General features: G+C 32.4%; 1 pseudogene; it reads left to right on the plus strand.

Moving 5' to 3' along the window:
• Positions 1–500: 500 nt before the first annotated feature.
• Positions 501–3,758, plus strand: LOC126693250 (probable protein phosphatase 2C 23; annotated as a pseudogene).
• Positions 3,759–18,986: the final 15,228 nt, after the last annotated feature.

Genomic DNA, 18,986 nt, shown 5'->3' on the forward strand with positions numbered 1-18,986 from the left:
GAGAACTAATAAAAATTTGTCATATCAATAATTTTAAAATTGTTATAAAATAGTCTGTATGGTTGTAAAATCACTCATTCAAAATTATTAAAAGCTTACTAACTCATTTGTTATGAAATTTATTAAAAATAATAATAAAAATATTACAAATTTTACAACATTAAAATTACAAAATAATCAATTAATTTTTATTTTTATTTTACTGATCAGTGACACTTTAATTTATAAATTTCATGTAAAAAATTAAAATAGTCTTAACATCATCACTTAATAGGTCAGTAACATTACTCAAATCCTAATAGTACAATCATATAATATGTTTTTATCCAACTTTTCCAAGAGTTGACATTAGATTCTCAGATTTTAGGACTCAGATTCTTATTCTCTGAAACAGCACGCGAAAACTCTCTAGGTATCCAAAGTCAGCCCCAACATTAACATTAAAATAGTTCAAAAACATTAAACAATTTTCTATAAAGTACAAACACAAACTTACTTACCCATCTCTAAAGTCAACTCTCTCACTCTCTCTCTCCTCCTCGCCTTTGTCAGAGATTCTTCATCATCTTCATCTTCTCTCTCTATATCACTCAGAACCACGCAATGAACAAACGCATCGAAATCTAAGTATCTAACGGCTAACGCTAGCTAGGTTGAACTTACTTACAAGTTACAACGAGTCCAAGAAAGAGTAACATTATTATATAACGTACAGAGTTATCATGGGAAACAGTGTAGGAAGAGCATGTTACTGTTTCGCTGGTGAAGCAGGAGAGCTCTCAAAGCGCCACAACGACGTCGCTTTGGACCAGCCTGAGCCTCTGGACGAGGTATTGGACTTTGGTCATTCCTTTTGCTACCCAAAACCCGAACACCAACCAAGGCTGTCTGGCTTCTCGGTCTCCTCAATCTCAGAGGAAGACTATTCATCCACAACGACTACGTTTCCAACAATCTCAGGAGCTTTCTGTGAGTGCCAACACGTTCACGCCTTTGTCACCTTTGCTCTTGGACACGTGGGATTCCTCTATTGGTGTCGAGCGTGCCGCATCGTTTGCTAGCACCGCGTCATTCGCTTCCACACCGCTGCAACCAGTGCCTCGGTGCCCCACTTGTGAGACGAGTTCCGGTTCGGGTCCTGGAGAGAGAGGGTTCATGTCGGGACCGATGGAAAGGTTCGTTTCTGGGCCTTTGAATTCGGATCCTATAGAGAAAGGACATGAAAAAAAGGTACAACAAAACATTTTTCCAAATAATGGTAGAGTGAAGTCTAAGAAACGTTTCATTGTTGATTTTAAGGAAGCAATATCCAGGATGTTTCGAACTAAGAAATTGGTTAAAAGAGGTAGTGGTGTTGGAGTTAAGGAACCGAATTTGGATAAGGAGAATGGGAATGTGTGTGTGACTATTGGTGATGTGAGTTGTCGTGGACATGTGTGTACGAAATATAATGATGGTCATCATGAGGTCAGTCCGGATTTTATGGAGAGAGAATCTTCAATGGGCGCAAGGAAAGGCAGGGGAGGATCGAGTTCAGGTTGTGATTTCTGAGGAACGTGGTTGGCTCTTTGTGGGAATTTATGATGGGTTTAATGGTCCTGATGCACCTGAATTTTTTATTACTAATCTTTATTCTGCTGTGCATAATGAGCTTGAGGGGTTGCTTTGGAATAAGAAGGTTGAGTCCACAGATGCAGAAGGTGATCAATCCCAAACGAGGAATTCTGATAAGGATAATGACATTTTAGGAAGTGGGGAAATGGATTTGGATTCTAAATTTCTAATATAAAGAGAGAGCAGGGGAATAGTCGTTCTAAAGGTAGGAGTGGAAGGGTGGGCAGCTTTGATTTTGAACTTGATGATGGGGAAATTATAGAGCGTGAGAGGAAGTTGAAGAAACAGTCAAATCCAGATGGGTTAGCTGGAGTTAATCATTCAGAGGTGTTGAAGGCTCTCTCTGAGGCTTTAAGGAAGACAGAGGATGCTTATTTGGAGAGAGCAGATGAGATGGTGAGCAACAATCCTGAGTTAGCTCTGATGGGTTCATGTATTCTGGTAATGTTGATGAAGGGTGAAGATGTTTACTCGATGAATGTGGGGGATAGTAGGGCTGTGTTAGCTCAGGAGGATGAACTTGATCGCGGGCCAAGGAAAATGCACCAGGACTTGAAACGGATGAATGAGGAAATTTTAAGCAATCAGTACTTATTGGGTGGTGTTGGATTGAGGGGACTAATAAATTCAATTTCCATTCAGCTCACTACGGATCACAGCTCAGATGAGGAAGAGGTAATTTGGTTGTCTGTTAGTAATATGATCCTCTCTTATTATGATTACACTATAGTGTTTGTACTCTCTCTATTTGATGATAGGATTTTTTCATGACTGACAGGCCTTTTTGGTTTTCAGGAAGTTCAAAGAATCAGAAATGACCATCCTGATGATGCTTCTGCCGTTATAAATGATCGGGTGAAAGGTTATTTGAAGGTCACTCGGTCTTTTGGGGCTGGCTTTCTCAAACAGGTATTCTAATTTCTAAGATTATAAATTTGTGAGGGGATTACCTCAACAAGCATGCGAAATACATATATTTTAGCAAATACTAATTGTGTCTAATTTCTGCAGCAGCTTAGTATCTAAAAACTTGAATATCTTTTTGATCATCAAAATTAGAAGCAAATACCATTTACATTAGAAATATGCTAATCAAATGTACCTGGTTTCTAATTTGGGGATATTTAGATAAGAACTCAATTTGAAGCTGTGCCAGTCAAAAGCTGGCAACTTCTATATACTGAGCTTAGAAGCCTCTTCAATTAGCATAAATTTATTCAATTATGGGTTGTTCTGAGTCAGAAATGTGATTGATCTGCAAAGGTCTTATATATTCAATTCTATCTTCACATATTTGTGTAATAGAAGGATCTAGCTTTGGTTTTGATGATCACAAATTCCTCTGGTTTTTTGGCAGCCCAAGTGGAATGATGCACTTTTGGAGATGTTCAGAATCGACTATATTGGCACCTCCCCTTACATTACATGTTGCCCTTCACTCTACCATTATAGACTTGGTCCAAGGGACAGATTCTTGATACTATCCTCTGATGGACTTTACCAATACTTCACCAATGAAGAAGCTGTTGCTCAGGTTGAATCCTTCATTGCTTCATTTCCAGATGGAGATCCTGCCCAACATCTCATTGAAGTAGTATTGTTTCGAGCTGCAAAGAAAGCTGGTAAGGCCTTTTTTTTTTTTTATTGTTATTTATTTATTTGTGTGTGTGTGTGTGTGTGTGTGTGAACAAGAAATAGAAAAAAGACAGGAAAGAATGATAAAAGAGAAACTAACTCTAATGAGCTTGGGATATTGCAGGTATAGACTTCCATGAGTTGCTTGATATTCCACAAGGGGAACGACGTCGATACCATGACGATGTTTCTGTCATTGTTGTCTCATTGGAGGGACGAATATGGCAATATGGCGTTCCTTTGTGTAAATAAAGACATTGAAAGATACAAGAAACAAATACACTTTTTGTAAAGAAGATTGGCAGAGAGAGTTATGCCTACCTTACTTTTTTTTCTTTTTTTTTTCAATCACCATTTTCGCCGTGACGATCATGAAGAAGTGGTCAGGATTGTATAAAGTTGATCTCATTTAGCAAAAAAATGTGAAAGTGCTTCCTATTTTTCCCTTGTTTATTGATAGATCAAAATGTAAATGACATTCTATATAAAGTTTCCATTTTCCTAGAAAGCACGGTATCCCTAAATTGGGTGTGATGATTTAAAATCAAGGAATTCCAAGAATCTTTTTTAGTATAAATTGCTTGATATAAATTTAACAACTCATGATGATTTGAGTTTCATAGATTTCCTTCTCACAGTGATATTTGGATTTGAAATGACATTTTAGAGCATTCACACAAAGGAGGTAAAAGAGCTAAAAAGCTATTTTATACCCCCAAACACTAAAAACCACCCAACATCAATGGCGTTATAGCTAAAACATTTTGCATACATGCTATAGTAATTTGCTACTTGTAGCAACTTATTGTAGCTTGTTGTTATCAATTTTTTATTATACTTTGTCTTCTCTCTCCTTCACATAATCTCCTCTCTCTCTCCAGTCCTAACTCTTTGATTCTCTCACTCACTCTCCTTTCTCTCGATCACTCACTCTCCTTCCTCCTTTGAAACCCCCAAGCTAATTCACCCTAACCCAGCTTGAGCTCCTCCAATGATCTCTCGGTTTTATCAAATTTTTCTTTGCTTCACCATTAATGGCAAATCATCGAGAGCTTCAAGGTTTAGATCTTGTAGTAGAGTCGTGAGCGGTTATTGGAGCGAGAGCTTTCAATTTCGTCTTATGTCGATACATTGGTTGGCATGGTTGTCATTGATGAGATTCATCCTAATCAAGTTCTTTCTCTGTTCCTTGACACCATAAAGTTGTGGATTTCGCAGAAATTATTAGGTATTTTTGATGATAATGATAGTATGCTAGTTGTGATGTTGTGGTTTCAGTGTTTTGTGAGGTTTTGAGTTTAATTCAAATTAGTATTGGCCAAGTTGGTGAGTTTTTTCTACATTTTTTGAATGATATGCCTTTGTTTTATAAAGTGGTGTTGAGTTCGCATGAGATTGACAATGAGTGTGGTTGGGTTTCGGTGGGTGTGGTTGGGTTTTAGTGGGTTTGTGATGGGATTTTGGGTGGTGGGGGTTCTGATTTGTAGGGGTTGTGGCCCTTGTGGGAGGCAGTGATGGTGGTTTTGGGTGGTTATTTTGTTTTGGGTTTGGCAAGTTGTAATTTGGAGGGATTGTGATGGTTGGGTGTTGCAGTTGTGGGTGGTGGTGGCTGTGCGGTGGTTTCCGTGGTCGTAGTAGTGGTTGTGTATGGGTGGTTGTGGTTGTTTATTTTGTTGGATATATTATTTTATTGTGTTGTTTATATTATTTTAATGTGTTGTTGCTAAAATAAAACCATTGATGTTGGGTGTTTTGTAAAGTAAGGTGGTAAAATAGATAAAGTAGGTTTTTGAGGTGTCAAAAGCTAAAATTTGTAGCTCCTTTGAGGTGAATGCTCTTAGAGCATTTGCATTAGCTCGTGCAAAAATTTATGTCTATTTTAGCATAAGAACCTACCTTTTCTATTATATATACTCACTTTTCAAAACATCCCACATCAGATTATCTATTTTATACTACATTTAACAACCATCAGCTACTCTCCTTCATCCTCAAGATATGTTAAATAAAGAATAAACAACTAAATGCAAAATGAATATTATCAGTGTAAATTTACACGGTTATTGTAGTAAACTTGTAAATTTACACAACTATATACGGACTGATGTAGGTCATTTTTAGGAAAAATTGTGTAAATTTTATACATTTTTTTATTATAAATGGATTGGTGTGAATACTCTTACACACTAATAATAACTTCAAATCTATACGGAATTTAAATAATAAATTAGCGATAATGACATTATTATTAACTAGTTTGTATAAATATAATAAAATAATTTATGGTTCTAGCATTATTATTAATTAGTTGCTAACCCGAGCGATGCATAGGAAAGCTATTGAGTGTGACTTATTATTTAATATGAATGTTTTGCAAATATAACTCTTCTAACCTCTTTGGTTACACATTAGGATTCCAATCTTAAAAATTCAATATGAAATATTAAATTACTAATGTTCTTTTTGTTTTAGCATTTACATTTTCTTGGAAAATATCAATCAAACAAAAAATTAAATAAAAATTAGTATTCAATTATCTAATAAATGTTTCAATGTTAAAATATCAATTTGTATTGTTTTTCAGAAATTTTTGTGATGATAGCATTACAAGTGAAGACAGTAGGCCTTGTATTCAAAACAATGCTGTGAATACCGTTTCGGTATGTCTATTAGAACGGAATATTTTGGTATAGGTTTATTTCCGCATACTATTTATGAATTACTGTTATATATATATATATATATATATATATATCAATAAAAAATTATATTACTTATGACTATTATTAAGGCAAATGATATAATTTAATGAATTTTATTTATTACAATGTTTCAAAAAAAAATCATAATAAAGTGATTAGAGTGGTGGTTATTGAGGAAAAAAAATTCACATTTGGGTTTTCTTGTAAATATTCAAATGTATTGGTATATTTATAATTTTATACACCATAAAGCTTCTCCACTCCCAAGTCCAGCCACCTACCCACGCGATACCACATTCCAATACTTTTGGCTTTTTATATTTCCAAGTCTCATTTGGAGTTTTTTGAGACTTGATGAAAAGTTTAGTTTATTTGGGGTTTTAACTTCTTTTTGGTACTATTTACAGGTCCTATTGCATTTTTTGGTATTATTCATGGGTCCTATTGTACTATTCAGCTAGTTTTTAACTTTTTTTTTCTACACCTTCAGTAAAAAGTTTTTAGTTTTAGCTAAATAAGTTGTTTTCAAATGAACCCTTAGTCATCTCACTATACTAGTTTGAAAACTCAACAGACTTACAAAGTTCAGATGCAAGCCTTGAAGAACCAAATTTTTTTAATGTTTGACCATTGATGTGAGGAAAAATAAACATGGAATGAAATCAAGAACATTAATTCAAAAACGGGGAGTGTCTTGCCACTGCTACTGCGGCATCAAGGTAGAGTTGAGAAAGGAGGAGACGATAGAGACTGTGTTTGGAAGAGTTGGGCTTTTTTTTATGCTCCTGATGATAGCTCTTTATCATCAGACAAAGACACCAATTGGTTTTTGGTATAGACGGGGATTAAATTCCAGATCTCTTATTCAACTATCAGAAACTTTACTAGTTGAGCTAACTAGAACCCACTAATATGCCTTGAGTTAAACCATAATTTAGAGCTGAATATTTTAATATAGAAATAGGAGATAGATAAATACAACATATAATACTGTTGGCATTTGAGCACATAGGAAGAACCAAATAACCGCCTGTGTGGGCGGCCCAAAGTTTTAGAGTTTTGGTGTTTATATTATATATTTCAGAAAATATGTAGCTAAAGGCTCAAAAAAACTCATGCATCAATCTCAGTATTTTAACCCACAATTTTAACGTGGGGTTGTTTCCTCGCCAGACCTAGTGATTCTTTTCACTCACTACACAATAAAAAAAAAAAAAAAAAATCAAACCATGTTTTTATTTTTCTCTCCCTTTCTTTCTCTCTCTTCGCTCACTCTCTGCCTCATTTTACACTGCTCCCTAATTTTACACAAAATCCTAATTTTGCACAAACTCTCATTTGACTTTCTTTAGTCCACTTGCGGCTTCATGATTATATTCTAGAGGTCAATAAAAAGCATAAATTCTATAAAATATAAAATAAAAGAGAATCTAAATATATATACATCACAAAAAAAAAAACAAAAACCCAAATATATGAAGTTTTACAATTGCCTTTTTCATATTTTGAAATCATTGCATGATATCTTTATTATCAACCCTACAAGTTACATCTCTTCCAATATATACAACCAAGTAATCATTGATTCACTCATCTCCCATTTGTTTGACTTATTTCAAATTTTTTAAGATCTAAATTGATTTTGTTGTTGAGCTGATTATTATTATTTTTTTTTCCAAATTTTAGATCAAAATGGTTTTTTGTTGGGCTTCTTTATGTATTTGAAAATGCCAAAATATTGTTAAGAAGATCATATTCAAACTTATTTCCACTGGGCTTAAAAAAATTTTAATCATAATTTTAGGGGATCAAAGAAAAATATTATATATAATTTTTTTTCCCCAGTTCAGGAAGTTCTAGGCTTCAAGTGGAACCACCCCTGCTCTAGTCTCAGGTTACATCATCAAAACCCTAAGTTTTGGCCCATAAGTATAAACATCACTACCCTTTAACATTGTGTGTATAACAAACACTACATTTAAATTAAAAACTAAAATTGCTCTAGGCTTTCTTAGCTGTTGTACCTTTTCTTTTTAGGTACAATATTCTTAACCGTTGACCCTGTCCTTTAAATTTAAACCAGTATCAGAGATGACAGAAGATTCATAATTTTTCTCTATACAATATGTATATCAACATCATACCAGACTGGGAAAATCAATCTTTAGAATCTTACTTATTTGGGATTGGAATGGCTGGTGTGATATCAATGATGGTTAGTTCTCCTTAACGACTTATAGTTGTCTAGTGGTCACCCTTGCATATCTTAATTTGTTACCAAATCTACTACAAAATATCAAACCACCTAGATTTTCATATAGAGTTCTTAGCAATACAAAACAAAGCGTCAATCATCTTTATTATTGAGTTAATTTTTTAGGTTCCCCTAAGTTGGGGTTCGCGTGGAACATGCATGGTGATGATCCATCAAAGTTCTGTCGTTATATGTTTAGGTATTTGAGTCTGACACACTATGCGTAAGGCTGCAAGAGAGAAGTTTCGAGTCCATAATCTTTAAGTTAAGAAATGCAACGTAAGACAGTGCAGTTGGGGATGAATGAGTAGTCTAATGAATCCCGCAATGTCTTTGAGACGGTTATTATTTAAAGGGAAAAGTACTTAATAGATGATCTAATGACCTTGATTTAAGAAAATTTTTACAAATTTTTTATGGAGAAATAAAAAACAAATAATTTTTTTAATGACTTTTTATATTTTTTATAAAAGTAGTGTCAAATTTCATAACATAATTTATCAACAATTGCTCTACCGTTAAGTTGTTAACAAGATCTTTATTTAAAATTCAATACTCATACGTATCATGTTTGAAAGCTAAGAGTTAGAGACGTTTTGGACAAGATATATATTCAACCATTGTTTTTTTTAATAACATTTTATATTTTTCATAAAAGCAGTATCAAATTTTTTAAAATAATTTATTAATAATTGTCTTAAAAATACGGTTACCAAGATTCTTATTTAAAACTCAATACCCAAAACATTTCATGTTTGAAAGCTGAGAGTTAGAGACATTTTGGACAAGATATATATTCAGCCACTGTGACACGGTCTGATTTTCAAACAAATATCTAGATATTTTTAAACCAAGTAACAATACAAACAAATGATTAAGACTGGAAAATAACAAAATGATTAGTCTCAAATGAGTTCTCAGGGGACAAATATAAATGGTAGATGAAATGAAAAAAATAAAAATAAAAATAAAAATACTGGTTCGTTTATAGTTTATAGTCAGTTAATAAAGAAAATTAAAAAATCGGCATGAATTAGTAAAAGGAGTTGAAAATACTACTAAAGTGATAAATGAAACTCAAAAGGTTGGTTTCATTGACTTCACACCCTTTAAAACTAATAAAACATCTTACAAAAAGTAAAAAAATTGACATAAAACAATTCCTTAACATGCACCTTATGGTGCCAATTAACATTGCCCTATTAATAATAGATGATAAAGTAATAACATGGTGAGAGCTCGAGAATCAATATAAACCAATAAAATATGTAAACATAATTCCCGTGTCATGTGATTGATTATAAGTAGTAGACAAAAATTAATGGATTCATGTGTTAGTAATAAACAACTATTCACAATATATCATGTCAATTGTGAAAAAAGTTGTTTAATTATTTTTTTTTTAATAAAAAAAATTATAATTATAAAAGAACTCAAATAAGTTGCTAACTTAATTATTCTAAAAAATATTATAGAAATTATCGTGTTAATTATAGTTTAAAAAATATTATAGAAATTATTGTGTTTTTAGTTTTACTTTTATTCATAATAATATTCAACAAAATTATAAGGAATATAAAAAAGAAAGCAATGAAAAGTAAATTAAAAAAAATCAAAATAAAGCAAATGGTACTTGGGAAGAGTTAAAAACAATGAGTATCAAGGTATAGATAGAGCTGGTTAGCTTAAATATGAAAGTAATGAAAATTATAAGGAATATAAAAAAGAAAGCAATGAAAAGTAAATTAAAAAAATCAAAATAAAGCAAATGGTACCTGGGAAGTGTTAAAAACAACGAGTATCAAGGTATAGATAGAGCCGGTTAGCTTAAAAAGAAAGCAATGAAAATTATGTTTATTTTTAGACTTTTTTAAATATATATATATATATATATATATTATCATGTATGGGGCCAAAATAATAAGGTTATTTAAAAATTTTCAAATTATTTAAGTCATTTCCAAAAAAAAAAAAAAATTTTTTTTTGAATTGGTCTTCAAATGGCTATGCCACTGAAGCTAAGAGTTAGAGACTTTGGACAAGATATATATTCAACCATTGTTTGTTTTTTATATGATTTTTTATATTTTTCATAAAAGTAGTTTCAAAATTTTTAAATAATTTATCAATAATTGTCTTAAAAATACTGTTAACGAGATTTTTATTTAAAACTCAATACCCAAAACATTTCATGTTTGAAAGCTGAGAGTTAGAGACATTTTGGACAGAATATATATTCGGCTATGTACTGTGACATGGTTTGATTTTCAAACAAATATCTAGATATTTTTAAACCAAGAAACAATACAAACAAATGATTAAGACTGGAAAATAACAAAATGGCCAGTCTCAAATGAGTTCTTAGGGGACAAATATAAATGGTACATGAAATGAAAAAAAAAATAAATAAAAAATTACTGGTTGGTTTATAGTTTATAGTCAATGATTACTTAATGAAAAATAATAGTACCTAATTGTTGGATTTTCAAAAGTTGGTATATTTTTAGACACACAGATCAGAAACTCCCAGATTCCAGAGACTTTAAATTTTATTACAGGTTGTTGATAGTGGTTTAGATCTCTCAAACATCACGTGAACTGCAAAATCAGTATTCAAGGAATATGCTGGCTTTTGATATGATCCAAACTGTCATCATCAAATGCCTCTACTGTTGGAACTGGTATATATAGATGACGATGGTGGTTTTCACGACAAAAGGACAACCTGTTACAGCTTGATCAGCTGTTTGAACTTAATAGTTTCGGCTGCCATTATTTTGGGATTGGTTTTAATCTATTTACTTCAAATGGAAAAACGTCATTCAGGTTTGAACAATTCCATGTTCCAACTCTTAATTAGCTTAAACAATGCGTTGCTATTTTATTAAGGATGTTAATTTATTCTGCGTTTTGGATGAGAGTTTGGGGAATTATAAGTCCCGTCAACCAAAACCAAACTATATTGGGAATCCATTTTCCATGACTTTCGATCAGAAGTAAAAGAGGATATTTCTTTTACCAAAAAAGGATTGGATGTTGGGAACGCCATTTCCCAGCAATATGCCATGTGTTTGAACTTTGAAAATTTTTTTTTTTTTTTGGGCACAATCTTGGAATAAGACTTGGGTGTGTACACATTGGGATGCTTCAATTTTGAGGACTTCTTCTTTTCTTTTCTTTTTAAATGGAGGTAATCTTTGATTGAAACCAATCCACTTATATTAATCATTTTATTTATCTATATTTATATAAAGTTGAGTATAAATTACGTCTAATATAACTTAAACAATATTACACTATATATTCAATTATTGAATGTGAGTTTTGAAAAATTCATCGTGGGATTAATTTATTTTTTTTCTTACATTCAACATCCTTACAATATTTCAATTTAATATGAGATCGATAATTATCTTATCCATAAAGTGTTTAAATTTTAAAATTTTATATTTTAAAATTATGTAAAAGATAAATTAATGAATCGAATAGAAAAGAACATCTTATTGACATGAAATAAAATTGTAAATCTTCAAAATACTAATCAATAAAAAATTTTGAACGTTACACCGTGTGTAACTTGATCTATCACATTTATATATAATATAAATTAAAAGTCTTTAATTCTTTTGTTGACTTCTTCCACAATTTGCATCATTATTCTAACATAGGTGTGAATAAAATTTGGTTCTTAGAGTTATAAAAAATATTAGACTATGTTAGTTTTTAGAGTTACAGCTCAAATTCTATTTGGATAAATTTTGGAGAAAACAACCTAAAACTAAACAAATTTTGATTAAATTATGTTTGATTTTCTCTAACTAATTAAACAATTTCTAGTTAAATTAGGTACGTTCTTTTTCTATAAATTTTCTAATTAGAATCTTTATTTATTAATACACATTAAAAGATTTTGAATTATATATATATATTAAAAGTTTTTGACTTTTTGTTGATTTTTTCTAATCTTACCACATAAGTTTGTGAAAACCCATATTTTTCCACAACATTACTCTAATATATATTTTTAATTTGATTTTTAAAGTTACAAATAGTTTTAAAATATTTTTTGAACTAATTAGAACGCACCATCTTTTTGATTAAACAACCCAATTGCTAAACTATTAAATTAGGTGCAATCTTCTATAAAAAAATCTTAATTAAATTAGCATGTTCTTTTCTATAGATTATCTAATTCGACTTTTTATTTTTATTGACGTTTATTAATTTAATATGTATCACATATAAATTTTTTTGGTCAAACCTTTCTATGCGTTGGGTGAATTAAAGACTAGTATATTATAAAATAAAAGCATTCCACTTTTTGTTAACATGTTCTAAAGTTGTTACGTAACTTTTGAAAGCCCACATTTTTTCACGTTATTATTTTAATATATATATATATTTTTTAATTTGATTTTTAAAGTTACAAATAATGTTATATTATGTTAGTCTAAAATAATTAGAATTCACCATATTTTTAGATAAAACAACCCAAAACCAAGTAATTCTTATTAAATTAAGTTTGATATTCTCTAAACAAAATTATATCACATATTAGATTCGATTCTTTTTTACAAAGTCTATGATTAAGTTAATTAAATATGTAGTGTTGATGAGGAGAGGCGTATCTATCACGTTTATAAAACATTGAGGGTGGGAATGCCATTTCTCAAAACGTTTTGGGGGAGTGTCATCCCTTTAAACCTCAAACGAGTTTAATACAATTTACCCAAAATTTTTGTGTTGAACCTTCTTGTGCATTACAAAAAATAACAACTGGCTATTACAAAAATAATCAAACCAAACCCACAAGATAAGTCATTTTTCATTACTTTACTTCTACTAATGTTATGTACTTATGTTAGGACTTCCTCTACATTTTTTAATTCCCTCAACTTGAATTAACTCTCTCTTATTGGAGAAAAGTCAACTTGTGAAAAATCAATACATTCCCTTTGAGATAATCGAATTAATTAGGTTGACAGGTAGAATGCACACCCCTAAATAAGGAGGTGGTATTATGTGCAACCATTAAATGCATCCCTCTCATATGGTGATGAATCCAACACTTGTGGGGCACCCTTATGTGAAAAGATGTTGCATGTAACTATTACACAAAATAATAAATGCTAAATAAGACCTAAGAGAAGGAAGAATAATCAACTGGATGTTTGATCAATGGGAAATTTTTTACTTGAGGCTACTATTTGACTTGAGCTTGGTGGAAAATGTATCCTTAATAGTGTGTTGATGGTTTGAGGCGTCGGTAATTCCTCAATTAAGACTCAAAGAGGACTTTCTTTTTTTACGAACTTAACTAACACTACAAAAAAATCGTCCTGTCCCAGCGTTTTTTTCCAATCGCTTTTAAAAACCGCCGTAATAGATAAGCCTATACCAGCACTTTTTGAAAGCACTGGTATAGGAAACCCTATTACGGCAGCTCAAAACCGACGCTTTAAAAATCGCTGCAATAAAAGGCCTATAGCAACGGTTTTCAAAAACGCTGGTATAGGAAGCCTCATTGTGTTGAAATAGGGTCCACCTATTCCAGTGCTTTGGAAGTGCTGGGATAGGTCTCTCCATTCCCTTATGGAAAGGGACCTGTCTCGGCGCTTTTAAAAGTGCTGGAATAGGGTCCACCTATTCCAGTGCTTCAAAAAGCGTTGGGATAGGTCCCTCTCCATAAGGGAATGGAGAGACCTATCCCAGCGCTTTTTGAAGCACTGGAATAGGTTGACCCTATTCCAGCGCTTTTAAAAGCGTGGGATAGGTCTCTCCATTCCCTAATGGAGAAAGACCTATCCTAGCGGTTTTGGAAGCACTGGGATAGGTCTTTCCATTCCCTTATGGAGAGGGACATGTCCTGGCACTTTTAAAAGCGCTGGAATAGGGTCCACCTATTCCAACGCTTCAAAAACCGCTAGGATAGGTCACATATAGGGTTTTTTTTTTTTTTTTAATACAAGATAGAATTTCTACTCTAGCACTTATCAAATGACCAATACTCCCCTAAACCTAGAAAAAGTCCAAAGTACCCTCCAAAACATTGAAAAAGAGCAAAAACACCCCCGATACCTAGAAAAAGACCGATATACCCCCGAAACCTAATAAATGACTGAAATACCCCCAAAACATCAAAAATGACCCAAGCACCCCTAAGACATCGAAAATAACCGAAGTACCCCTTGTGCCTAAAACTAGCCAAAATACCCTCGATTAAATTGAATAAGACCAAAATGAATAAGTCTGGTAAATGACCAAAATGCCCCTAGAAAGACAAAAAATGTCCAAAACACACCTGACACCTAGAAAAGGATTGATACACCCCCGAAACATAAAAAATGACCGAAATACCCCCAAAACATCGAAATGAACGAAATACCTCCTAAAAACAAGAAAATGACAAAAGCACCCCCTATGCCTGAAAAAGGTGGAAAACCCCTTGATTACTTGAATAATACTAGGGGTGGAAAAATCAACCCAAATCCATTTGCCCACCCAAACCCGCCTACTTAAATGAGACCCAAACCCACCCAATTATTAATTGGGTTAATACCCAATTTACATTAATGTTTATTGGGTTTTAAATGGGTACCCAATTAGACCCAATTATGATCCAAGTATCATTTCTACAAATTAACCAACTTTAAAATACCCCAAAACCACTAAAATTACAAAAATACCCCTTAAACCTGAAAATGACCAAAATACCCCCAAAACCCAAAAAATGACCAAAAAAACCCCAAAACCTAAAAATTACCAGAATACCCCCAAAACCTACAAATTACCAAAATACCCCCCAAAACCTAAAAATTACCAAAATACCCCTGAAGTCCCAAAAATGACCAAAATACCCCTAACATACAAAAAATGACTAAAATACCCCTAAAACATAAAAGATGACCAAAATACCCTTGAAACCTAAAAATAACCAAAATACCCCTAAAATCCAAAAAATGACCAAAATACCCCCTTAGGGTGGATTTTGGCAATTTTTTAGGTTTAGGGTGTATTTTTATCGATTTACAGGTTTAAGGGGTATTTTGGTCATTTTTTAGGTTTCGAGGATATTTTGGTCATTTTAAGGTTTAGGGGTTATTTTGGTCATATGTAGGTTTCAGGGGTACTTTGGTCATTTTTTAGGTTTCAGGGGGTATTTCAGTGAATTTTTAGGTTTTCAGGGTATTTCGATCATTTTTTAGGTTTTGATTGTATTTCGATCATTTTTAGGTTTCTTGGTTATTTTGGTCAATTTTCAGGCTTCAGGGTTATTTTGGACATTTTTAAGGTTTCGGGGATATTTTGGTCATTTTTATGTTTCAGGGTTATTTTGGTTAATTTTTAGGCTTCGGGGTTATTTTGGCCATTTTTTAGGTTTCAGAGGTATTTTGGACTTTTTTTTTTTGGGTTTTGGGGGTATTTTGGTCATTTTTGGGTTTCAGAGGTATTTTAGTCATTTTTTGGGTTTAATGGGTATTTTGGTCATTTTTTATGTTTCGGGTGTATTTTGGTCCCTTTTTTTTGTTTCAGGGGTATTTTGGTAATTTTTGGTTTTGGGGTTATTTTGGTCATTTTTTTGGTTTTGGGGGGTATTTTGGTCATTTTAAGGTTTTGGGGGTACTTTGGTCTTTTTTGGGGTTTTTTTGGGTATTTTGGTAAACAAGATTGATTATGTAAACAAGATTCAAGAGCAATGAAATTAATGGTAACTAAGTGTGAAATTTAAACAACATAATTGATGACATAGATCGAGGCTAAACTAAATTGATCGATGCTAAATTGAATTAGTATTACACCTAGAGGCATAAGTAAATTACCAAACCAAACATGTCTAAGTTAAAAAGAAATTAGGGCATTGAATCTAATCTCACTTGCATTAGCATGACAAAAAAACTACAATCAATGCTTAATTTAAACTAAAGGGGAGATTATAAGGATAAATAAGCAAAATTTGAGCATGTTCTTGACAAGGAAGTGAAATTCGTACCGTACTGGCCGGTACAGTCGAAAAAATTCGTACCGGTCACCAAACCGGTACCGAAAACGTCTTAAAATGTACCGATTTAAATACTAGATGTTTCGGTTGATACCGGATGTTTCCATCTGTACCGGCCATTTAGGATGGTTTTTGTGCTTCCGGTCGGTATAAGAAATGCTCTTCAAACCCAGTTGCAAGCGCCTTCAACTTCTTCTTCGTCACTGCGTTATTTTTCTCTTATCCTTTTCGTCGGTGTCAACAACTCTTTGTAACTCTGTCTTCATCATTTCTTTCTTTTAGCTTCTCTTTCTATCTTTTGCTTTCTCTTTTTTACCCCTACTCTTTTATTTCATTGCCTAGCTGTACCCCATGTTTTAAAAAGTAAGTGAAAGTCTACGGTCTACCCACTAAAAAGTTGTTGACAAATCAATGAATTTATGTGGTTTGTCAACCTTCCAGGTGGCAAATATTAAGTTACTAATTATAAGTTTTGATTTATATTATATTTAGTCGTTAATATATATTTATATTGAGTTTTAACACTTGGCTGTAGAAAGTATGATTTTTGGTAGAATAGAATGGTGGAGATATATGTAGTCGACTCTGATTAGTCTGTTGAGGATTTATTGCCGACACTAAAAGTTTTGGGACTAAGGTTTTGTTGTTGTAGTAGTTCATTGGGTATTCCTTGCCTCTCTATTCTCATACTTAGGTAGGCTTAATGGATTAGGTTCATCAAGTACTTGTCTTGAATTGCTAATTGTATGATTGCTTATTAAGCTGCAATTTAAATTTGGGTATGTAATGTGGTTACCCTGAAAATTGTTGTTTAAATGGTGACTGATGTGGGAGTTAAATTTATCTTATAAGTAAGGGGCAAATGGTTTTAAATATGTAGACAACATGTGTCGTTGGGCTTTGGATAATTTAAAATTTTAGTTAGAAATATGGAGATACTACAATAGTTCAATCCGCTCTTATTGTCTTTCTCTCTTCATCATTTCTTTGTTCTTTTCTAGCCCTTTTTTCACCCCTTCTTTTCGCAAATCTCTCACCTTCTTTTAGGGTGAGCTTGGTTCAGTTTTTTGTAAAAGTGCATAATGAAAAAGTTGAGTTTTCAAAAAATGCATAATAAAAAAGTGCATTTTCAAAAAACTGAGTGTTTGGTAAAAGCTGTTAAAAAGTACTTTTTGAAAAAACTGAGTGTTTGGCTAGCACTTATGAAAGTGACAGTTTGAGAGGTAAATTACCAAAAATGACAATGTATATATAAGGGAGTTTATTTCATACCTTTTTTTTTTTTGGATGTGAGTTTGGTTCATACTTAAAAATCAACTACTTCATCATACTTAAATCAATTTTTCTCTTTCTAAAAAAATTCTTTTTTTCTCACCAATATTAGCTAATAATAACCTACCACTTAAGATTTATTGTGAAAGTATTGTGAAAATATTGTGATAAAAATTGATACTGATTTTAATTTTAACGTGCTATTAAAATTATGTTTTTCTCTTTCTAAAAAAATTATTTTTTTCTCACCAATATTAGCTAATAATAACCTACCACTTAAGATTTATTTTGAAAGTATTGTGAAAATATTGTGATAAAAATTGATACTGATTTTAATTTTAACATACTATTAAAATTATTTTTTTCTCTTTCTAAAAAAATTATTTTTTTCTCAACAATATTAGCTAATAATAACCTACCCCTTAAAATTTATTCTGAAAAAATTGTGATAATATTTCATTCTTCTTTTTTCCTTTTTTTCCCCATCTTTTTTTATCCTCCACACACGACATTTCTTTCTCTCTTTTTTTTCCTTTTTTTTTTCCCTCTTTTTTTCTCCTCCACACATGTACCCGTTCTCTTTTCTTTTTTATCCTTCTTTCCTCCTTTTTTCCTCTGCCATTCCTCCAAACTCCAAAACATTCAGAGCTCTCCTTCTTCTTCTTTTTTTTTTTTCTCCCTTTTCTCTTAGCACTTTGTCTGTTGGTTCTTGGCAGTGTTGTTGACGCAGGATTGTGGGAGAGAGGCCCATTGCTAGGCAAAGGAGCATTTGGGTCTGTGTTTTTGGCCAAACCCACATCCAAGTTTCGCTCTTTTCCTTCGTTGATGGCAGTGAAGTCAGCGGATCAGTGTTGCTTGGTGTTTTGTTGATCAAATCTCTACCTTCAAAATGTATTTCTCAGATTAGATTAGACATAAATAGAATTAAAAAAAAAAATTACAGATCAATGCGCGTTGAAGAAGACGAAGAAAGAAGAAGAAGACGAAGAAGATTCACGGATGACTTACCATGGAGAGACTTGTAGCAGCACGGAGAGGGCAGAGCAGAGAAGAGATGAGAGGCGTTGAGCTTCAGAGCTTCAGGCGTTGAGCATTTGAGAATTGAAGCCATTTATCAAGGGTAATTTGGTATTTTTCGGCAAAGCCCAACGGATACCATTCAAAAGCGCATTCGACTTTTTGTTTATGAACCTCCAGAGGTCCATAATTGTCTTGCAAGTTTATGCCTTCGTCCAAAACGCAACTTTTATATAAAAGTTGCATTTCTGCTTCACCAAACGGTGATTTCTGTCCAACTTTTAAACAAACACGCGTTTCAGCCCCTAAAAACTGAAACAAACGAGCACTTAATTGGACTAGGGTTTTTGAGAGAGGAATTTAGTTCATTCTTTTTTCTGTTTTAATTTTCCTATTATATCTCTATATTTTATTCTTAATTCCTATATTTGGATAAGAATATAGTGACCCTTGTTAGGACTGTATATGACTAGACTAGATAAAGTAAATGACC

The sequence above is a fragment of the Quercus robur genome, chromosome 7 (genome assembly GCF_932294415.1).
Source record: "Quercus robur chromosome 7, dhQueRobu3.1, whole genome shotgun sequence".
In the NCBI taxonomy this organism is placed as follows: Eukaryota; Viridiplantae; Streptophyta; class Magnoliopsida; order Fagales; family Fagaceae; genus Quercus; species Quercus robur.